At 43.9% G+C, this 23,857-nt stretch overlaps 1 long non-coding RNA gene and 1 pseudogene across 1 annotated transcript; both read left to right on the top strand.

Moving 5' to 3' along the window:
- Nucleotides 1–15,913: 15,913 nt before the first annotated feature.
- On the top strand, nt 15,914–20,068 carry LOC131384331 (uncharacterized). The gene is made up of 3 exons (XR_009215066.1): nt 15,914–16,057; nt 19,532–19,676; nt 19,994–20,068. It is a non-coding gene; the product is annotated as an uncharacterized LOC131384331 (long non-coding RNA).
- LOC116809844 (U6 spliceosomal RNA) lies at nt 16,839–16,938 on the top strand (annotated as a pseudogene).
- Nucleotides 20,069–23,857: the final 3,789 nt, after the last annotated feature.

Below are 23,857 nucleotides of genomic sequence, written 5' to 3' on the forward strand. Positions count from 1 at the left end.
CTCCGGAATGCCCTTGGCAGGCCCCTCACCTAGCCGCTCCCGCAGCTCTGTAGCAAGAATTCTAACCTTTTTTGACTGTGGAGCCTGCCAAGAATAAGAGCTGTGGACTGTTTTCCCAGAAAGGCATGTACATGCTCTCCACGCAAAACCTTGCATCATGGCCAAGTGCAGTGGCTCAACACCTGTAATCCCAGAACTTTGGGAGGCCGAGCCGGTTGGATCACCTGAGGTCAGGAGTTCAAGACCAGCCTGCCCAACATGGAGAAACCCCATCTCTACTAAAAATACAAAAAGTCAGATGTGGTGGGGGCCACCTGTAATCCTGGCTACTCTGGAGGCTGAGGCAGGAGAATCACTTGAACCTGGGAGGTGGAGGTTGCAGTGAGGTGAGATCGCACCACTGTACTCCAGCCTAGGTGACAAGAGTGAAACTCCGTCTCCAAAAAACAAAAAACCAAAAAAAAAAAACCTTGCATCCTTTCAGGGAGCTCACAACTCACTAAGGGCCGGGTAATTGAACCCCTCGGACCTGAGGGTGAGAAACCTTGCCTCAGTTCTTCTTCGGGTGATCAGCCCAGGGTAAGGAAGGAAAAACCAAAAAGGAGGACCCATGAGAAGGACCCCCTCCTGGAATTTGAGGCCCACTCCCTCCTGCCCCTGCCTCCTCTGTCCAGGACTCCTCCCTGCTCTGCCCCACTCCTGGGGCCATAACCATGGGGAGCTGTGGTTTTCTACAGGCCCCTAGGCACAAAGTAGACAGGCTCACCTGGAGGAGATCAGAGTAACATGGCAGGAAGTGAAGGGGAAAGCCGCCCTGGAACCGTGCCTCTCTGCTACCTCACGTCACTGAGTACACTCCTCCCTCCCCTCACTCAGGCAGTGGCATGAGTTCCATGTGAGCGCTGTTCTGCTCCCTCTGCTGCCTCTTTTTTTTCTTAGGGCTGTCATAACACTTTCCCTTCCCCAGCCCTGCCAACCTGGTGGGACATTGGGTTACTCTCTCACAGGGTCCTGGGGACAGGCCCATCCTGTATCATACCCACAGAGGACCCTTTTTTTCTTCAGGGCCTGGTGAGCAGCCAGGTTCCATGAGTTAAATGCAGATCTGACCCATACCAAGCTGGGATTGGGGTACACACTCTCCTCTACTGAAAAGTAGCTAGGGATTCCAACTTGGTGAGAGGGAGAGTGGGGCAGAGCCAGACCAGACAAGGACTGATCACCTGGAAAAAGCCTGCCATCAAAGGTCTTGGCAAGTGCTGGGTGTGGTGGCTCAGTCCTGTAATCCCAGCAGTTTGGGAGGCTGAGACAGGTGAATCACTTGAGGCCAGGAGTTCGAGTCTAGCCTGGGCAACATGGCAAAACCCCATCTCTACTAAAAATACAAAAATTAGGCGTGCTACGCTTCTGTAATCCCACTCGGGAGGCTGAGGCAGGAGAATCGCTTGAACCCGGGAGGCAGGGGTCGAAGTGAGCCGAGATTGTGCCACTGCACTCCAGTCTGGGAGACAGAGTGAAACTGTGTCTGAAAAAAAAAAAAAAAAAAAAAAAAAAAAAAAGAATATGGCCTTGGCAGAGGGGCCAGCCCGGCAGTGCCTTCTCTTGGGTTTCTCCTGGGTAGGCCTCTGCCATGAGGAGGCGCTTCCTTCTGCCTGTCCATGACCCACAGCAATGGAATGTCTGCTTCTGGTGGTTGGGTGGGAGACCGCTGGCAGAACGGGAAACCTTCTTCAGGTGGGATTTTTGGTTTGTTTTGTTTTTATTTTCGAGATGGAGCCTCACTCTGTCACCCAGGCTGGAGTGCAGTGGCACAATCTCAGCTCACTGCAACCTCCACCCCCACCCACGGGTTCAAACAGTTCTCACGTCTCAGCCTCCTGGTTTGCTGAGATTACAGGCATGTGCCACCATACCCGGCTAATTTTTGTATTTTTTATAGAGACGGCGTTTCGCCATGTTGGCCAGGCTGGTCTCGAACTCTTGACCTGAAGTGATCCGCCCACCTTGGCCTCCCAAAGTGCTGGGATTACAGGCATGAGCCACCGAGCCCAGCCCCTTCAGGTGGGTTTTGAGGCTTCACTACAATACTAGTTTCCTGTGGCTGCAGCAACAAATTACCACACACTTAGTGACTTAAAACAACACAAATGTATTCCCTTACGGTTCTGAAAGCCAGAATTCTAAAGTAACTCCCACTGAGGCAAGGTGGGAGCAGGGTCATTGCCTTCCGAGGCTCTGTGGGAGAATCCATTTCCTGGCCCCGGAGGCAGCCTGCACTTCTCAGCTTGTGCTGCCCGTCTCGAATGACTGGAGTTTCCTGCTTCCATCACTATACCTCCCACCCTCTCCATCACTTTCTCTGCTCTTATAAGGATCCAGGTGAGTACATCAGCCCCGCCAGTACAAGCCAAAGACCCTTAACTTCATTATATCTGCAAAGCCCCTTTTGCCATATAAGGTCATGTTCACTGGTTCCCGGGATTAGGATATGGGCATCTTGGGGGCATCAGCCTGCTACAGCTAGGCTGCAAAACTATTACACCCTCCTGGTGTTTCAATGATTGGGAGAAAAAGGGTTGGCATTTTTTGCTTAGGGGTCCTTCTTAAACTTGTATCTTTAAGATCTGGGGACCCTCTTAACCTTGTGTTTTTGTTTTTGTTTTGTCTTTTTTGAGGTGGAGTCTTGCTCTGTCGTCCAGGCTGGCAGTGGTGCAGTCTCAGCTTACTGCAATGTCTGCATCCTGGGTTCAAGCGATTCTCCTGCCTCAGCCTCCTGAGTAGCTGGGACTACAGGCACCTGCCACCACGCCCTGCAGTTTTGTATTTTTGGTAGAGACGGGTGGGGGTGGGGAGGGAGGTTTTGGCTATGTTGCCATGAGCTCAAAGCAATCTTCCTGCCTCTGCTGCCAAAGTGCTAGGATTACAGGCCTGCACCACCACACTTTGCTGCTGTAAAGTCTTCTTTCCACACAGCTGAGGCATGTTTTAGGAAGTTTGCTAAAAGACACCTGGAGACCTCCTCATTGTGGCCTCCCTGTTACTGTGTTTAATTTGATTGAACTTTTCTGCCCTCCTGTTTTTCAGCTTCTCTGACAGTCTCCCATTGAACCAATTCTAAGAACCACCAAAAAAGGGAAAAATTTTTTTGAAAGTAGTAAAATGATATGGACTGTTATAATGTAAAATATATGAAATAAGTTCTTATATGTTAGTGCTTCTCTGACATAGGGACGTATTATTGAGAATCAACTTTTGCTCAATTTTTAGAGAAGTGGAATAATCGTATCACTGATCTATGTAAACAAGTTGATGAATTGTCTGAAAGAAAATATGGTATGTCTAAACTGGAAAAGTCATGTAATCCTTTGTTCATGAGCATTTACACAATGAAGTTACTGTTCATCATGGGGGTACCGTGGACAAGCCCAGGGCTGCCGGTGAGTCATGCCATTCTTACACGTTTCTCCTTGTAAGGTGTAATATTAGAAACATTCTTTGTTTCTAGATTGCTGCAAAGCTAAGGAAAAATTGTATTTCTTTAATTATTAGCATTTCTTTTAAACTTTCAGCATGGAGATTGGGAATTTATTTACATATTTATTGCAAAGCCCTGGATCTTAGGGATTTCATTGAATTATTATTTTTTTTTGAGACAGAGCCTCGCTCTATTGCCCAGGCTGGAGTGCAGTGGCACGATCTCGGCTCACTGCAACCTCAGCCTCCCGGGTCCTGAGCAGCTGGAATTACAGGCACCAGCCACCATGCCTCGCTGATTTTTGTATTTTCAGTAGAGACAGGGTATCACGATCTTGGCCAGGCTGGTTTTGAACTCCTGACTTCCTGATCCACCCGCCTTGGCCTCCAAAAGTGCTGGCATTACAGGTGTGAGCCACTGTGCCTGGCCAAATATTATTTTTTTAAATGAATTGTTTCTCTTAGTCTGCTTTGTTAAATTTGGAATTCGTTGGACCCAGATAAATAAAAAGTGGAAGATAAAAATACTTAAAATATGCTGGGTGCAGTGGCTTACGCCTGTAATCCCAGCACTTTGGGAGGCTGAGGCAGGCAGATATCTAGGTCGGGAGTTCAAGACCAGCTTGACCAACATGGAGAAACCCCATCTCTACTAAAAATACAAAATTAGACGAGCGTGGTGGCGCATGTCTGTAATCCCAGCTACTCAGGAGGCTGAGGCAGGAGAATCGTTTGAACCTGGGAGGCAGAGGCTGCAGTGAGCCAAGATTGAGCCATTGCCCTTATACCATTCTATCCTGAAGCCACCTTTATATAATGATGAAAGAAATTAGCAATTTGTTATTATCCTCTCTCTGTTGGTATATATCAAATGCTCACCTAAGAAGAGCAACAACCAGTGGGAAACATCATGTGTTTTAACTGTTTTTATTTGGATGACTATTTACTTGTAACCTACTAGCAGACTATAAAATTGTATGATATGCAGAATTTTAACTGAATTGCTTTAAGTGCACATTTAAACATGATAAACCATATTGATGGTATTTATGTTAATATACTTGAACATTTTTTCTTCATCATGAATAATATAACCTACTCCTCAGTGAAAATCTAGAATTAAATTTGCTAATGAATTCAATAACATTTCCATAATATTTTTAGTTATGTGCTTAAGGTTCTCTTAGTGTTTCTCCCACTTTTTAATAGCTTATGCCTTTTTCGCCTTTGGTTCTTTTTGGTTCATTTTAAAGCAAAAATCTCACAACATGTGATAACTGGAAACACTGTAACCTAGTGGTAAGACCGTAGGCCCTGGGGACACAGGCTGGCCATGTCTCTTCTCATGTCTGAGCTCTAGTGTCCTCTTTGGTGGTCATGAGAACTGAAGATCTATCCCGAAGATTTGATAAGATAATAAAGTGCTTCACGTAATACTGGGCATATAAATACACAGTAAATGCTTCCTCCTTATATTTTTATTGATTGATTGATTGATTGCTTGATTGAGACAGAATCTTGCTCTTTTGCCCAGGCTGGAATGCAGTGGCGTGATTGTGCTTTCTGCAACCTCCACCTCCTGGATTCAGGCAATTCTCCTGCCTCAGCCTCCTGAGTAGCTGGGATTACAGGTGCCTGCCACCATGCCTGGCTAATTTTTGTATTTTTAGTAGAGGCAGGGTTTCACCATGTTGGCCAGGCTGGACTCGAACTCCTGACCTCATGATCTGCCTGCTTCGGCCTTCCAAAGTGCTGGGATTAAAGGCGTCAGCCACTGTGCCCAGCCTGTCTTTTCTTAGCACAACCACCCTTGGTGATGAAATGTTAAATATGTACTAGTGGATATCATTTGGTGAATATTGCCTAGTGAATATTAAGTATTCTCACCTTTCAGACATGAACTTGTGAATTCAACCGGTGAAGATTTACAACTTGATTAAACAGCTTCACGAGATAGGTCTTCAGTCTTAAGTCAGATTAGAAGATTATGTGAAATGATTATTTAAGACTTAACATTGAATTCTTTTAATGGTACCCTCCACGTGAAATAATATACCTCTAAGTGTTAATTATGTGCCAGGGCAGGAGAATTCATGTTGTCAAAATTCTCATACTCTCTAGAACAATAAACTCATTTTCTTTTTATTAACCCATTACAAATACATGTAAATATTGCATTTATGGGTAGACAAAACTGGAAGAGCAATATTTGTCCTACTTTTGAGGTACAAGATTTATCTGGCATAATGCATCAAACAGGTTATTATTGAAGTCTACACCAGTCAGCTGAACAAGCATTCATCAAATGTCCATGATACGTAGGACATAAGAAGTTTTCTTTTAGAGTGTGGAGCCATGCATATTGTCTTTTAATTAGATGATTTAGTTAGATATGTTTCTAAAGAAATGGAAATATAATTGATTTTCTTGTTTTGGCTCTGGAGTGGAGTGGGGACGAAACAGAATGGAATCACACTGTTTAGATTTACTAAAATGGAAGGATAGCCAGTGAGATCATATCCTGTCTCCCCCGACCTTTGGCTTTTACAGGTTGAGCTATAAGAACAATTAGAAAAAGGGATATCATTTAAATGCAATATGTAGAAAAGAATAATTTCTACATATTGTGAATAATTGCACCTGGAGCAGTTCTTTTTTTTTTTTTTTTCTGGGTGGAGTTTTGTTTTGTTGCCCATGCTGTGCAGTGGTTTGATCTCAGCTCATGGCCAGCTCCACCTTCTGGGTTCAAGCAATTCTCCCTGCCTCAGCCTCCCAAGTAGCTGGGATTACAGGCACCTGCCACCATGCCTTCCTAATTTTTGTGTTCGTAGTAGAGTTGAGGTTTCATCATGTTGGCCAGGCTGGTCTCGAACTCCTGACCTCATGTGATTCATCCACATCGGCCTCACAAAGTGCTGGGATTACAGGCATGAGCCACTGGGCTTGGCCATAATTTTTTTAATAATGTTGTTTTATTTTAGGAAAGTAAATACAATGAGTAGGACTTAGCTCCAGTTTTACTGTTTTTTTTTGTTTTTTGTTTTTTTTTTTTTTTGAGATGGAATTTAGCTCTTGTTGCCCAGGCTGGAGTGCAATTCCATGATCTTGGCTCACTGCAACCTCTGCCTCCCGGGTTCAAGCAATTCTTCTTCAGCCTCCCGAGTAGCTGGGATTACAGGCACCCTCCTCAACGTCTGGCTGCTTTTTGTATTTTTAGTAGAGACGGGGTTTCACTGTGTTGGCCAGGCTGGTCTCGAACTCCTAACCTCAGGTGATTCACCCGCCTTGGTCTCAAACTGCCGAGATTACGGGTGTGAATCACTACACCCGGCTTTAATGGGCTATTTCACTGCAGACTTTGATAAACAGAATATTAGCATTTTTGGTGATGTTTTTATTTCACTCATGCTATTTTTCTTTGGACTAAATTACATTAACAGAAGTAAAGATCAAAGTATAAAAGTTAAAGACCAATACAGATTTAATAGTTATTCTGTTCTACAGATTGTGTTTAAATGATGTCCCTTTTTCTTTTTGTCCTTCTAGCTCAAGCTGTAAAAGCCAAAGGTCCAGTGATGATCCTATACCCTTTTTTCCGGTCTCATGTTGAAGATCTTTATGTAGAAGGTCTTTCCAAAGTAACTTTTTTTTGTAGTGGGGGGATGGGGTTTTCATTCTTCTTGCTCAGGCTGGAGTGCAATGGCGTGATCTTGGCTCACTGCAACCTCTGCCTCTTGGGTTCATGCGATTCTTCTGCCTCAGCCTCCCGAGTAGTTGGGATTACAGGTGCCCACCACCACGCCAGGCTGATTTTTGTATTTTTAGTAGAGATGGGGTTTCACTGTGTTGGCCAGGCTGGTCTTGAACTCCTGACCTCAGATGATCCTCCTGCCTCAGCCTCCCAAAGTGCTGGGATTACAGGTGTGAACCACTATGCCCGGCCAGGAATTTTTTGTAAGAAGTCTGTCTACCAATGGAATTCCTGGCCTGGAGAGGATATTACTGTCAAAAGAAAGGATTCATTTTTTTCTTAAAAGGTAAGACTCGGATTCTTATTGGACTCCTAATCTCTGTTCTGAGTAATCCATCTTTTTTATTGTTGACAAATACTCATTCACCACCAGGGTTATATTTAATTAAGTCTGAGTTATTTTATGGTTTTATTTTGTTTTGTTTTTTTGAGACGGAGTTTCACTGTCCTTGCCCAGGCTGGAATGCAATGGCACAATCTTGACTCAATGCAATGTCCACCTCCTGGGTTCAAGTGATTCTCTTGCCTCAGCCTCCTGAGGAGCTGGGATTACAGGCATGTGCCACTATGCCTGTCTAATTTTGTATTTTTAGTAGAGACGGGGTTTCTCTATGTTGGCTAGGCTGGTCTCGAATTCCCAACCTCGGGTGATCTGCCTGCCTTGGCCTCCCAAAGTGCTGGGATTACAGGCGTGAGCCACTGCACTCAGCATATTTTAAGTATTTTTATCTTCCACTTTTTAATTTATCTGGGTCCAACATTGAGTCAGTTGTGCCAATGTTAGCTTTGGAATGTGAAGACTGCCCTCACCTGACTGGCATGCCACTGACATTTTCTTTCACGATTTTCTGCTACTTTTGCTAAAGAAAATAGTATCCATGTCTTGTTTTTAGGCCTGAGATTTTAAAGTCTATGTGGGAATATATGATTGTTTTTATAGCTGTGTAGAGGAAGATAGTCTTGAATGCAATGTGATATTAAAGGATCCCACTTAAGATTTTTGTAATATGCTTCAAAGACCTGTGGGTTGCAAAGTTACCAGTTTACTTGTGAGGATGTATGCTCCACGAAGCACCTGATGAGACCATTTGCAATTATTATTTTGTTTGGTTACTCTATAGAAACCTCAAATGAAGATTTAGTTGTACTCAAGGATCCCGATTGTCTTTTCTTTTCTTAATTAATTAATTAATTTTTTTTTTCCTCCTGAGACGGAGTCTTGATCTTTTGCTTAGGCTACAGTGCAGTGGCATGGTGTTGACTCCCTGCAACCTCCGCTTCCTGAGTTCAGGCAATTCTCCTGCCTCAGCCTGCCACCACACCTGGCTTAATTTTTGTATTTTTAGTACAGATGGGGTTTCACCATGTTGGTAAGTCTGGTCTCGAACTCCTGACCTGATGATCTGCCTGCCTTGGCCTCTCAAAGTGCTGGAATTACAGGCGTGAGCCACCGTGCCCAGTCTGTCTTTTCTTTTCACACCCACCCTTGGTGATGAAATGCTAAATATGTACTAGTGGATATTACTTTGCTGAATATTGCCTAGTGAATATTAAGTATTCTCACCTTTTAGACGTGAACTTATGAATTCAGCAGGTGAAGATTTACAACTTGATAAATCAGCTTCGTGAGGTAGGTCTTCGGTCTTAAGTCAGGTTAGAAGATTATGTGAAGTAATTAATGCTTAACATTGATTTCTTTTAATGGTAGCTTCCAATGCCTCTAAGTATTAATTATGTGCCACGACAGGAGAATTCATGTTTTCAAATTCTCATACTCTCTAGAACAATAAACTCATTTTCTTTTTATTAACCCATTATAAATACATGTAAATATTGCATTTTGGGTAGACAAAACTGAAAGAACAATATTTGTCCTACTTTTGAGATATAAGATTTATCTGGCATAATGCATCGAACAGGTTATTATTGAAGTCTACACCAGTCAGCTGAACAAGCATTCATCAAATGTCCATGGTACGCAGGACATAAGAAGTTTTCTTTTAGAGTATGGAGCCATGCATATTGTCTTTTAATTAGATGATTTAGTTAGATATGTTTTTAAAGAAATGGAAACATAATTGATTTTCTTGTTTTGGCTCTGGAGTGGAGTGGGGACGAAACAGAATGGAATCACACTGTTTAGATTTACTAAAATGGAAGGATTGCCACAAGATCATATCCCTAGTCTCCCCATAGCAAATGTCACCTGCTAGCTGTTCTTTTTTTTTTTTTTTGGTAAGATGGAGTTTTGTTCTGTCGCCCACGCTGGAGTGCATTGGTGTGATCTCAGCTCATGGCAAGCTCACCTCCTGGGTTCAAGCAATTCTCCCTGCTTCAGCCTCCTAAGTAGCTGGGATTATAGGCCCCTGCCACCACGCCTGCCTAATTTTTGTATTTTTAGTAGATTGGGGTTTCACCATGTTGACCAGGCTGGCCTCGAACTCCTGACCTCAGGAGATTCACCTGCCTCAGCATCCTAAAGTGCTGGGATTATGGGTGTGAGTCACTGCACTTGGATTTAATGGGATATTTCACTACAGACTTTGATAAACAGAATATTAGCATTTTTGGTGTTGTTTTTATTTCACTCATACCATTTTTCTTTGGACTCAGTTACAATAACAATTAAAGATCAAAGTGTAAAAGTTAAAGACCAATACAGATTCAATAATTATTCTTTTCTATATATTGTGGTTAAATGATATCCCTTTTTCTTTTTGTTCTTGTAGCTCCAGCTGTAAAAGCCAAAGGTCCAAGGATGGTCCCATACCCTTTTTTCCAGTCTCATGTTGAAGATTTTTATGTAGAAGGCCTTCCCAAAGGAATTTTTTTTTTTTTTTTTTGAGACAGAGTTTTCACTCTTGTCGCCCAGGCTGGAGTGCAATGGCACGACCTTGGCTCACTGCAACCTCTGCCTCCTGGGTTCAAGTGATTCTCCTGCCTTACCTTCCCGGGTCGCTGGGATTATAGGTGCCCACCACCACGTCAGGCTAATTTTTGTGTTTTTAGTGGAGATGGGGTTTCACCATGTTGGCCAGGCCGGTCTCGAACTCCTGACCTCAGGTGATCCTCCTGCCTCAGCCTCCCAAAGTGCTGGGATTACAAGCGTGAACCCATGCCTGGCCAGGAATTTTTTTTTTTAAGAAGGTTGTCTACTAATGGAATTCCTGGCCTTCAGAGGATATTACTTTCCAAGGAAAGGATTTATTTTGTTATTTAAAGGTAAGATTCTTGGATTCTTATTGGACTCTTAATCTCTGTTCTGAGTAATCCATCTTTTTTTGTTGTTGACCAATAGTCATTCGCCACTAGGGTTGTATTTAATGAAATCTGAGTTATTTTATGTTTTTTTTTTTTTTTTTGAGACCGAATTTTGCTGTCATTGCCCTGGCTTGAGGGCAATGGTGTGATCTCCTGCTCAGCCTCCCGAGAAGCTGGGTTTACAGGCAGGCGCCACCATGCCCAGCTAATTTTTTGTATTTTTAGTAGAGATGGTGTTTCACCATGTTGACCAGGCTGGTCTCGAACTCCTGACCTTGGGTGATCCACCCGTGTTGGCCTCCCAAAGTGCTAGGATTACAGGCGTGAGCCACCGCGCCCGGCCTAGGCCTGCTTCTTTCTGTCTCTTTTTCTTTTTTTTCGTTAGCAGCTTAAAATTGATGCCTTATTCAGACACAAGCAAAAGGATGTTAGTCCAGCTTTGGAAATAGGTGTGAGCCCACATATGATTTTCCTAGTTTCTCCTCCCGCTTCGCTTTCTGCTCTCTTGTTAGTATGTTAATTGTTTTCTCTCTCTCAATCTTTTTTCTCCATTTCTTTGGCAGACATTTTTACTTGTCTTGGAAGAGTAGGTGAAGAGTTGTTTTTAGGACTCTTTAAAAGGGTACAGTATGGATGACAGTCTTGGCTAATGGTAACCAGATCCAGGGAGCCAGGGTCAGCGTGAGTTGGAATCAGTTCAAATTAGCAAAGCACTGGCACTCAGTGGCAGGAATACAAGCGACCACAAAGTGTTAAACACATCTGGAAAGGGATACTGATATCATCCTCAGAATCTGTGGGGAATAGACATCGCCTATAAGACCCATTCCTCTTTGACCCTATAAAGATTCTTTTAAAAATAATACGCTTAGTGGTTTTCTGGCCAGCTTGCCTGCTCATTTATCTTTGAGGACAACCTGCCTCGTGGAGCTCCACAGGCCCCAGAGGGGTATGGATTCTGCATTTGAAAGTGCTGAAGCTGAGAGACTGGATCTTGGTGGACCCCAAGAGGTCTGCTTTTCCTCTACTCATTGTTCCTTTTTTTCCCAGCAGCTGGCATTGCTGTTTAAATGGGTTGTTCTTTGCTGTTTAAGTTGTTTCATAGTGGTGTGTCAAGATTTGGGTTTTCTGAATATTTTCCCAGCTGGTGACTTGAGTGATGGTTAGGGAGGAGCTGTTTTAGGGCTGTTCTGGAGCTGTTGAGGTCAGGTGTCTGGATACCCACAGCTCGTCTGTTAAGGAGAATGCTGTTCTCATTGTGCTGCCTTTGGTAGTGCTGTGTGGCCCTTTAGATGTCGGTGGAGGTGAGTTGGAGGAGTTAATGAGGTATTTTTTAGGTGCTTTTGATGAAGTAGCGTGCACTACAGGATTCATTGTGACTTTTTTCCTTAACCTGCACATATTTCTCTGCCAGCCTTTGCTGTCTTTCTCATGCCTTTGATTTTCCCAGCTCCTCTTGGTTGAATTAACATAAGTGCTCTGCTATGGTTTAAATGTGTCCCCCAGAGTTTATGTGCTGGAAACTCAGTCCTCAATGCAACAGTTGGGATGTGGGGCCTAATAAGAGAGCCCTCATGAATGAGTTAATGTTGTTAGATAATGGTAATAAGTAATCACAGAGTGGGCTTATTATAAAAGAGAGTTCAGCCCCTTTTGCCCTCTTGCTTTCTTGCACTCTCTTGTCCTTCTGCCTTCTGTCGTGGGATGATGTGTAGAAGAAGACTATCTTCCTCTACACAGCAAGAAGATCCCTACCAGATGCAGGCCCCTCAACCTTGGACTTCCTAACATCCAGAACTGTAAGAAATAAAATTTCTTCCTTTCCTTTCCTTTTCTTCCTTTCCTTTCCTTTTCTTCCTCCTTTCCCTGCTCCTCCCTTCTGTTCCCTTCCCCTCCCTCCCTATCCCTCTCCCTACCTCCTTCCCTCCCTTCCTCCTTCCCTCTTTCCCTTCCTTCCCTTCGCTTCCTTCCATTCCTTCCCTTCCTTCCCTTCCTTTCCTCCTTCCCTCCCTTTCCTCCTTCCCTCCTTCCTTTTTTCCTTCTTGTAAATTATGCAGTCTGTGGCATTCTTTTACAGCAGCATGAAATGGACAAAGGCTCCATTTTCAAGAGCAAGCACTTCTGTAATTTCTGAGCGAATTATGACTGCAAAGGAAGTTCTATAGGTAGCCTCAGATCCACCACTTAGGAAGTATGCTACCAAGCAGACCTAGGATCTAGGATTTGATCAAGTGCTGGGCAACATGATACCTCTGCAACTTAGCACCTCCTTATATACCTCCAGTTGGCTCAGCCCATCAGGGCTAAAACTACCCCTCATATCCTACTGTTTCTTGTAGGCAGAAGCCTTGCCTAAACCCTAAGCTGCTTGGCTCACATTCTGTCTTGTGCTTTTTTTCTGTAGGGGGTTCAAATATACACAAAAGAAATATGATGAACCTTCATGTACCCAACCCGCAGATTAAGCAGTTACCTCCATTTTTCCAGATTCGTTTCATCTGCTTCAATCTCCCTAAAAGGTTATGTTTGTACAGGAAAAACTGAATAAATAGCTAATTCTCCACCTTACCTCTCATTTTAAGTCACTTTTCAGGGTAATAAGTTCGTGACCTGGTAACCTTCACTCTAGTGACCAATAGTTTTTTTTTTTTTTTTCTGAATACCATTATGAACTCATAGATTATTGTTTGCATTTGATGTATTTCAGGCCATTGCAGTCTTGTTTTGGATGCTTACATTGTCTCATCTAGGTTAATACTTATCTGTTCAAGTTGACTCTTATGTCTTTTTGGCGTGATCCTGTTGGACTTTGATGTCTTCCTTGCTTTCTGGCAAAAAAGATGTTCCAGGATCTATGTACTGCAGCATACATGGAGTCAGCCATTTCTCTAGGGGGCCTTGATTCCTTTTAGTAGAGAACACAGTTTGGAGTCTTGGACTGAATGACTTTTGTGAACCTCCTGTCCTGAGACTATAGCCTGCATCCCTGCATATAGCCCGTTTGGAGCTCTTGCTGGGCACCAACAGATCTCCTAAAACTGCTATATAGTTCTGCCTCACTCTTACAAAGATTCATCTCTTGAGAGTTTTGTGCTCTACCCCCAGATGTGGTCTTTCTGGTTCTGAAGCTTTTGTTTCAGTCACCCTGAATTTCACCAGCCCTGTGCATGCCATACCTTGGATTGCCAACTTGCTCTCACTGAAGCCAGTTTCTCTGGTTAGAATAGTTGCCCCAACCCATGCCTAATACTCTAGTAAACAAGGTTCTACCTGGGCTTAGGTTAACTTTTGCTCCTTTGGGCCCTGTGTTCTACCAGCATTCTATTTATCTGAAACTCTCCTTCACCTCAAGAACTTATCTGATCAGGCTGGTGTCAGCCCAGCTAGGATTAGGCAGAATCGGGTGGGGTTGTAGTGCATTTTTGGCACAGCATGTACCTGTCTGACTAATTCTCTGTCTTTCCTGTTGCAATTCATGGGTCTTAGTATCTTCTGAATGGTGTTGAGTAGGTCATCCTGTTGATTTCCTGCTAGGGAGTAGCATACTCTGGCTCTGTACCATTGGCCAAGGGACTTAAGGATGGGTGACAGGCTGCAGTTTTGTTAAACGGAACAATATGAAGAGATGGCATTGTAAAAAAAAAAAAAAATGGCTTGGCAGCAGGGCCCATTCGAATGGTTGGTCCTTGGCTCCCGTGTTGATATAGGCAGATCCTTGATGAGAATTTGGAATGATCCCAAATATTGTAGATCACTGGTACATCAAGTCATCCTCAAGGTTGTCTGTGTAACAGTCTTGAATGATATTTTGTGAATCTTTGGAGATTCTCTGCATAGGGTTTAATCATTTAGTTATTTCAGTCGAGCCTGTTTAGTTTCTTTGCAAGGAGATAAGAAATGTGAAAGAGATGCAGACATTAGGGAAACGCCAGGAGCCTTGTTTCCCCACCCTCTACTTGGATTCTGGAACTGGACTCAGGTGAGTAGTGAGGAGGTGGGCCCAAGCGCATTAATCCTAGATCTAGCTCTGCTTTGCGCTTGCTCCAGTTCTTGTGTCAAATTCACTTCAAGCCACCCAGAGTAGTATGTAGAGGAGTCATTCAGGACCGTGCTTATACTTCATTATATCAAATGGGAGATCCAGTAATTTATAGCCTATTATTTCTGGAGTCTGGAGATGGCTCTGCATAAGCTTTGCTGAAGCAGATTTTATTACATTAGAAGAGAACCTAGCTGGCTGCATCCTACATTGGAAGCTTTTAGACGCTAATGAGGTCATGTAAAGGTCACAAAATGACTCTGGAATCCATTCCCCCCGAAAAAAGAATAATGACATTCTAGATTGGCCTCTTTTCATTTCCCTTTGATTTTCAGTAATAAATTCTCTCCTGACTTCCCAGCTGAACAGTTTGGGAGTCTCTATTCCCTAGAAAGACTCTGGTCACATACCCATCAGATTAAATTAGGTGAAAACTCTTCGGCCTTAATGAATGTTGAAGGATTTCAAACGGCTGATGGAAGTTTTTCTAGAAGTAACTGCAACCTCCGCCTTCCAGATTCAAGCAATTTCCCTGCCTCAGCCTCCCGAGTAGCTGGGATTACAGGCGTCCACCGCTACACCCAGCTAATTTTTGTATTTTTAGTAGAGATGGGGTTTCACCATGTTGGCCAGGTTTGACCTCAGGTGATCCACCTGCGTCGGCCTCCCAAAGTGCTGGGATTACAGGCATGATCCACCGTGCCCAGTTAAACTACAGTTTTTCATGTTCCCTGCATAGGTCAGGGTCTTAGGGAGTGATTCATTCTAGCAGAACTCCCTGGATTTTAAGGCAGGTGTTCCATTTATTAATTGACAAAGGAGGCATATTTCTCCCCTGGTAACCTAAAGATTTAGGTCATTTTCCCAAGGACTCTGTTTCCACTATGAGGGTTCTTGGAAAACTAAGCAAAGGATGAGGAAAAGGCTGTGAACAAGCTTGTTGGTCTCTCCCTGTCCTACAAAAGAGCATACCTCTTCTGTAACCAGAAGACCCTTTTGATTAGTCAAGGCTGGACAGACTGAGATGAGGGTGTGTGTGGGTGTGTGTATGTTGAGACAGGGTGTCACTGTCACCCAGGCTGGAGTGCAGTGGTGAGATCAGCGCTAACTGCAGCTTCCACTTCCTGGGCTCAAGCGATCCTCCTATTTCAGCCTCCAGAGTAGCTGGGACTATAGGAATGTGTTACCACACCCAGCTCATTTTCTAATTTTTTGTAGAGATGAGATTTCACTGTGTTGCCCAGGCTGGCCTTGAACTCCTGGCCTCAGGGGATCCTCCTGCCTTAGTCTCCCAGTGGGCTGGGATTATAGGTATGAGCCACCTCAACTGACCTGCGATGATTTTTCAACAATGTAATTTCTCTTTTACAGAGTCACCTAAGCTGAAGATTCCCTTGAGAACAAGTACTGTCCTGTGGTTTCATGGCCTTGCTTCCATTTGCGGTTCTTGCCAAGTGGAATTTAAATGACATCTTATCAAGATGGATAAACCCTAGTTTCCCAGTACTGGAATATAGAAAATGGATAGACAAGTAAGTCCCACTCACCACCTATATCCCAGACATGGGGACCTCAACACATCTGAGCCCCAGAGATCACCTTTCATTGTGAGTAGCTCTGAGATGGTACTTCTGGTTGGTAAGTGCCCACTGGCAATAGTTTATGTAACAGCAAGTGAAGGAATAAATAGTCACCAAAACATTTTCTGTCCCTAATTCCAGCATTAATTGGATTAGATAGTTATTTTATGAAGAATTTTCGTATGCCACAGTCCTGACCGTATCTTCAAGTGAACAGAAAAATTCGATTAAAAAGTCAACCTTCTGTCTCACTCTGTTGCCCAGACTGGACTGCAGTGGTGCACTTATGGCTCACTGTAGCCTCAACCTCCTGGGCTCAAGCAGTCCTCCTTCCTCAGCCTCACAAGTAGCTGGGACTACGGGTGCTTGTCACCACACCTCACTAATTTTCCCATTTTTTTTAATATGTGGATTCCACAGGACTGACTTCAAAAACTTGAGTATGCGTGGATTTTGGTATACACAGAAATGGGGGAGCTGGAATTAATCCCCTCATATACCAAGGGACAAATTGTATCTATTTTTACAATTATACTGTAGGATACATTCCATTCCATGACAATGTTAGTTTTTAATAACAATTTTTAACTGAGTGAAATTACCATAAAAATAATAATAGTAGCAGCTAATATTTACTGAGCTGTTACTAGGTGCCTATAAATACCATAGATTTTTAAATTCCCCATAACTCTTCCTTATTTCACTTAACCACTCTATCTTAAATTACTCATGCTTGCTTCAGTAGCACACGTACTTAAGTTGGAACAATAGAGAGATTGGCATGGCCTCTCTGAAAGAATGACATGCAAATTTGTGAAGCATTCCATATTTTTTTAAAAAAGAGAAAAAATTACTCCCAGATTTTCACTGTATTTGTGCATATGACCTTTTGTTTAGGCTGAATTATATCCAAAGATGATATTTTCAGAAGTGAGATTACTATGAGTCACAGGGTATGAGCATTCTTACTACCCTTGATGTAAATTGCCGAGCTTTCAGGCATGGTGGCTGTCAGCCTATAATTCCACCACTTTGAGAGGCTGAGGTGGGAGGATTGCTTGAGGCCAGGAGTTGGAGGAGGCAGTGTAATGAGTCACTGTCTGTATTATTTTTAAAAAATTTCCAAGCTTTATCCTGGAAGGCTTGTATACAATTTAAACACCACTAATACTACAAGAAAATGGCCATTTCACTGCACCTTCGCTGGCACGGGTATTATAATTTAACAAGTTATTTTCTGTGTGATAAAGACCTCGTATTACTTTGTCACTTTTTTTTTTTTTCCTTTTTGAGACACAGTCTCGCTCTGTTGCCCAGGCTGCAGTGCAGTGGTGTGATCTCGGCTCACTGCAACCTTTGCCTCCCAGGTTCAAGTGATTCTCCTGCCTCAGCCTCCTGAGTAGCTGGGATTACAGGCGCACACCACCACACCCAGCTAATTTTTTTTTTAAATTATTATTATACTTTAAGTTTTAGGGTACATGTGCACAACGTGCAGGTTTGTTACATATGTATACGTGTACCATGTTGTTGTGCTGCACCCATTAACTCATCATTTAGCATTAGGCATATCTCCTAATGCTGTCCCTCCACCTTACCCCCACCCCACAACAGTCCCCGGTGTGTGATATTCTACTTCCTGTGTCCATGTGTTCTCATTGTTCAGTTCCCACCTATGAGTGAGAACATGTGGTGTTTGGTTTTTTGTCCTTGCAATAGTTGGCTGAGAATGATGGTTTCCATCTTCATCCATGTCCCTACAAAGGACATGAACTCATCATTTTTTATGGCTGCATAGTATTCCATGGTGTATATGTGCCACATTTTCTTAATCCAGTCTATCATTGTTGGACATTTGGGTTGGTTCCAAGTCTTTGCTATTGTGAATAGTGCCGCAATAAACATACATGTGCATGTGTCTTTATAGCAGCATGCTAATTTTTGTATTTTTAGTACAGATGGGGTTTCACCATGTTGATCAGGCTGGTCTCGAACTCCTGACCTCGTGATCTACCCACCTCAGCCTCCCAAAGTGCTGGATTACAGGCGTGAGCCACGCGCCCGGCCTATTTGTCACATGTTCTATCTTTCCTTATGTTAGCTTATTAGCTTTATTTCTTTATTGTCCTTTTTTTTTTTTTTTTTTTTTTTTTGAGATGAAGTCTTGCTCTGTCTCACAGGCTTGAGTGTAGTGGCACAGTCTCAACTCACTTTGCAGCCTTGACCTCCTGGGCTCAGGTGATCCTTCCACCTCAGTAGTTGGGACTATAGGCACATGCCACTATGCCTGGCCAATTTTTTTTTAATTTTTAGTAGAGACAAGGTCTTGCTTTGTTTCTTAGGCTGGTCTGGAACTCCTGGCCTCAAGCGATTCCCCCCAATGCCCCGTCCCAAAGTACTGGTATTACAAGCATGAGCCACCATGCCTGGGCTGTCCGTGTCATTTCCATTTATTTATAGAGTTAGTTTGTCTTTTACTAATTCAATGATCTGTTTAATCTTTTATTAAATTATAAAAATAGTAAATACTTTTAAATAAAGAAGTGAAAAATTTCCTTCACTCTTTAGACCCATAATCTTATCTCAGGAAATAATTGCTATTGAGAAAATGGGCCATATCCTTCAAGATACATACACAGTGATTGAACATCACTTCACATTTTCATATTTCATGGACATTTGTGCCAATACCTATTGATCTATCTTAATCCTTTTCATGGTTACATATTTTATTATATGGATGTATCACAATTTACCAGTCAGCTGCTGTAGGCAATTAGGCTCCTTCTAATATTTGCTTTGAGCTCTTTATAATTAAAAATTAACCCCCTCAGCCAGGTGTGGCAGCTCACACCTGTAATCCCAGCACTTTGGAAGGCTGAGGTGGGAGAACTGCCTGAGTGCAGGAGATCATCACCAGCCTGGTCAACATAGCAACACTTTGTCTCTACTAAAAATTAAAAAAAAAAAAAAATGAGCTACACATTGCAGTGCACACCTGTAGTCCCATCTACTGGGGAGGCTAAGACTGAAGGATCACTTGAGCCTAGAAGGTTGAGGCTGCAGTAAGCTATGATTATACCACTGCACTTTAGCTTTGGTAAGAGCAAGACTGTGTTTCTTAAATAAAATAAACATTAGATGGGAATATTGCTCGAGCCCTGGAGGTTGAGGCTGCAGTTAACTGTGATTGCACCACTGCAGTCCAGCCTAGGCGATAGAGCAAGACCCTTTCTCTAAAAATAAAATAAAAATTAACCGTCTATCATATTTCCCAGTAACACCTTCCCTCCTACATTTCTCCTAGAAGCCCTTGAATTTTGTTTGTTTTTCACATACCATTTAAAACTTTTAAGTACTGATGTCTGTCTGTGTCATCCCTCTTTTTTTTTTTTCTTTTAAAGAATGTCTTTTTGTCACTTCCAGCTGGATCTACCATGAAAGACTTCTGAATCCAGGAAGAGAGACTGACTGAGCAACGTTATTCCGGTACAAAAAGACTTGGACTATAACTCAAAAATGATCAAATAATAGTGCATGCATCAAGTGCAGTGAAAGCTCTTTTTTTTTTGTTCGTGATATAAGGCATCCGAGACGGAGTCTCGCTCTGTCGCCCAGGCTGGAGTGCAGTGGCGCAATCTCGGCTCACTGCAAGCTCCGCCTCCCGAGTTCACGCCATTCTCCTGCCTCAGCCTCTCCGAGTAGCTGGGACTACAGGCGCCCGCCACCACGCCCGGCTAATTTTTTTTTTTTTTTGTATTTTTAGTAGAGACGGGGTTTCACCGTGGTCTCGATCTCCTGACCTCGGGATCCACCCGCCTCGGCCTCCCAAAGTGCTGGGATTACAAGCGTGAGCCACCGCGCCCGGCCGAAAGCTCTTCTGGAGAGTGAGAGAAGCTTCCAGTTAAAGTGACATTGAAACCACGTCCTGAAAGATGAGGAAGAGTTGTATGAGAGTGGGGAGGGAAGGGGGAGGTGGAGGGATGGGCAATGGGCTGGGATGGGATGGAGTGAGCTGACCAGGCAGGGAAACCAGCACTGTACAGACCCGAACAATGAAGATGGCACATTTTGTTCAGGGAATGGTGAATTAAGTGTGGCAGGAATGCTTTGGAGAGACGGTCATTTGCTTGTATGGAATTTTGCCCAAGAGACCTCATTACAGTTTCTAATTTTTTGATGTTATAATGCATCACTGCCCTTGTCAAATAGTATGATGATCACAATAACATCAAGCATAATATTTCATTGATTCTCACAAAAACAGGTGGGTGCCATAGTTATCCCCATTATATGCACAAAATGATGAAGACCTGGGGTTAATGAGCGATTTGCCCAACCTCACCTGGGTATTAAGACTGAGTCACATGTTAGGTCTGGTCTGACTTTAATGCTTGCCTTGTTCATGAGCACCATTCATTGCCTTTCCTATGCAGTTAAGCAGGTAGACAGGTGAGGGAAGAACTCATGTTTCTCTCTACTCACACACTACTGACCAAATGTGTGTGTGGAGTTTCTACACGAATTCTCCAACTGTCTGGATACCAACTGCGTATCCCACAGTTCCATTCTGACAATACCTGGAGTTAGCGCAGACCCCACAGGTTAGGGGCTCAGTCCCACAAGACCACCCTCAGTTCAGATGCCAATTGCAAGTCCTAGGTTGTCACTTGAATTTTGACCAACCAGTTAGAAATCAGGGTTTCCCATGACCCTCTTCTTGAGTTTAATTATTTACTAGAACAACTCACAGAACTTAGAAAAACAGGTTTTTTTCTTTTCTTTTAAGAGACAGGGACTCACTCTGTTGTCCAAGCTGGTGTGTAGTGGTGCAGTCATAGCTCAATTGAAGCCTCAGCCTCCAGGGCTCAAGTGATTCTCCTGCTTCAGCCTCTCAAGTAGCTGGAATTACAGGGTTTCCACCACCACATCTGGCTAATTTCTTTTATTTTTTGTATAGATGGGGTCTTCTTATGTTGCCCAGGCTGGTCTCAAATTCCTAGGCTCAAGTGATTCCACCCACCTCTGCCTCCCAAAGTGCTGGGATTACAGACATGAGCCACCACATCTGGCCAGCTTATTTTCTATTACTGGCTCAATGTAAAGGCTCCATCTCAGGAACAGCCAGTGAAAGAGATGCACAGGACAAGGTAATTGGGGAGGGGCACAGAGCTTCCATGCCCTCTGTTGGGCACGCTGCCCTCCCAGCACCTTCTTGTGTTCAGCAACACGGAAGTTCTCCAAACCCTGTTATTTGGGTTTTTATGGAGGCATGATTGATTGGCCACTGGTAGTTAAGTCAATCTCCAGTCCCTTTTGCCTCCTGGAGTTCAGCAGGTGAGGATGAAAGTTCCAAGCCTCAAAAAATGTGGTTGGGGCCGGGCGCGGTGGCTCATGCCTGTAATCCTAGCACTTTGGGAGGCCGAGGCATGTGGATCACTTGAGGTCAGGAGTTTGAGACCAGCCTGACCAACATGGTGAAACCCCGTCTCTACTAAAAATAACAAAAATTAACTGGGCATTGTGGTGCATCCCTATAATTCCAGCTACTCAGGAGGCGGAGGCAGGAGAATTGCTTGAACGTGGGAGGTGGAGGTTGCAGTGAGCTGAGATTGTGCCGTTGCACTCCAGCTTCGGCTACAAGAGCCAAGCTCCATTTTAAAAAAAATGTGGTTGGTTCCTCTGGCAGCCAGCCCTCCTCCTGAAGCAGTCTAGGAGCTTGCAGCCACCCTGTCAGCTCAACAGCATCCCACTTGCATTCTTACCATGCTACAGATCTGAAAGACGCTACAGATCTGAAAGACCTTAGAGGCCCTTGTGTCAGGAACGTGGGACTAAGACTAAATATTAAAACAGAAAGTGCTCCTATTACCTCTGTCACTAGGGACTTTATAAGAGCTTTAGAAGCTCTATGCCAGGAACCAGGGGCAGAGACCAAATGTGTATTTCTTTTCTTATATTTGAGACAGAGTCTCACTCTGCCACCAAGGCTGGAGTGCAGTGATGTGATCATAGCTCACTGCAACCTTGACCTCCTAGGCTAAAGTGATCCTCCCACCTTAGCCTCTCCAGTAGCTGGAACTACAGGCGTGCATCACCATGTCCAGCTGATTTTAATTTTAATTTTGTAAAGGCAGGGTCTTCCTATGTTCCCCAGGCTGATCTTGAACTCTTGGCCTCAAGCAATCCTTCCTCTTTGGCCTCCCAAAGTGTTGGGATTACAAATGGGAGCCCCCATGCCCACCAATCACAGGGATCTTTATAAGAGAAACAAGGAGGTAGGAGAGTCAGAATTAGAGAAGGAGATGTGGTGATGGAAGAAGAGGTCAGAGAGGGAGATTTGAAGATGCTTCACTTCTGGCCTTGAATATGGAGTCAGGGGCCATCTTCAGGGTGAGTCAAGGAATGGGGGTGGCTTCTAGAAGCTGGAAAAGGCAAAGAAGCTCATTCTGTCTAGAGTCTCCAGAAGGAATGTCGCCCCTCTGACACCTTGACTTTAGCCTTAATAGACCTAGTTGGGCTTCTGGCCCCTAGAACTGTAAGGTGATAGATTTATGGTGTTTCAAGCCACTAAATATAGGGTAGTTGTAGCAGCAAGTAAAAAATGAACATAAAGCCAGGGCTTCATGTTACAGTTGCTCATGCCTGTAATACCAGGACTTTAGGAGGCTGAGGTAGGAGGATTGCTTGAGCCCAGGAGCTTAAGACCAGCCTGGGCAACATAATGAGACCTCATGTCTAAAAAAATTTTTTTAGAAAGGCCGGGCGCGGTGGCTCACATTTGTAATCCTAGCACTTTGGGAGGCCAAGGTGGGTGGATCACAAGGTCAGAAGTTCAAGACCAGCCTGGCCAAGATGGTGAAACCCCATCTCTACTAAAAACACAAAAATTAGCCAGGTATGGTGGTGGGTGTAATCCCAGCTACTTGGGAGGCTGAGGCAGAGAATCACTTGAACCCGAAAGGCAGACACTGCAGTGAGCTGAGATTGCACTGTTGCACTTCAGCCTGGGCGACTGAAACTCCGTCTCAAAAAAAAAAGAAAAAAATTAGCCAGGTGTTGTGGCATGCAGCTGTAGTCTCAGTTCCTAGGGAAGCTGAGGTGGGAGAATTGTTTAAGCCTGGGAGGTTGAAGTTGCTGTGAGCTGTGATTGCACCACTGTACTCCAGCCTGGGCAATAGAGCAAGACCTTGTTTCAAAAAGAAAGAAAGAAATGAGCATGGTGGGAATGGGGACAGATGGCAGTGTTAAGCAGAGTGGTCAGGGTTGGCCTCATAAGTGAATATTGAGCAAAAGTTTGAAGCAGATGATGGAGCTGGCCAAAGTGCTGAGGGAAAAGCATTGTAGGCTGAGTCAACAGGAAGGCATTAGGAGGAAATTCCCTGGTGTGTCTGAGGCTCTGGAAGGAGGCCAGTGGAGCAAAGAGATAGAGGGAGCGAAGTCGGCGAGGAGGCCAGGGAGTTGCTGGGCTGGGATCGGTACAGATCGTGTAAGCCCTAGGACACTGTTGCTGGGGCTTTCGCTTTTACTCTGACTAAAATGGGAATCACCGAGAGGTTCTGTGCAGAGAGGCAATACGATCTGTCTCCTGATTTAAAAGCACACCCTGGCTGCCAAGTTGAGAAAGACTGTGGGAAGATTTGGGTAGAAGCATGGGGGCCAAGCTGTGGCAACATCCCGGTGGGAGAGGATATTGATCCTGACCGGGTGCACGGTGGTGGTGAGAGATGGTCAGAGCCTGGATACATGTTG

The sequence above is a fragment of the Hylobates moloch genome, unplaced genomic scaffold, assembly GCF_009828535.3.
Source record: "Hylobates moloch isolate HMO894 unplaced genomic scaffold, HMol_V3 SCAFFOLD_1, whole genome shotgun sequence".
In the NCBI taxonomy this organism is placed as follows: Eukaryota; Metazoa; Chordata; class Mammalia; order Primates; family Hylobatidae; genus Hylobates; species Hylobates moloch.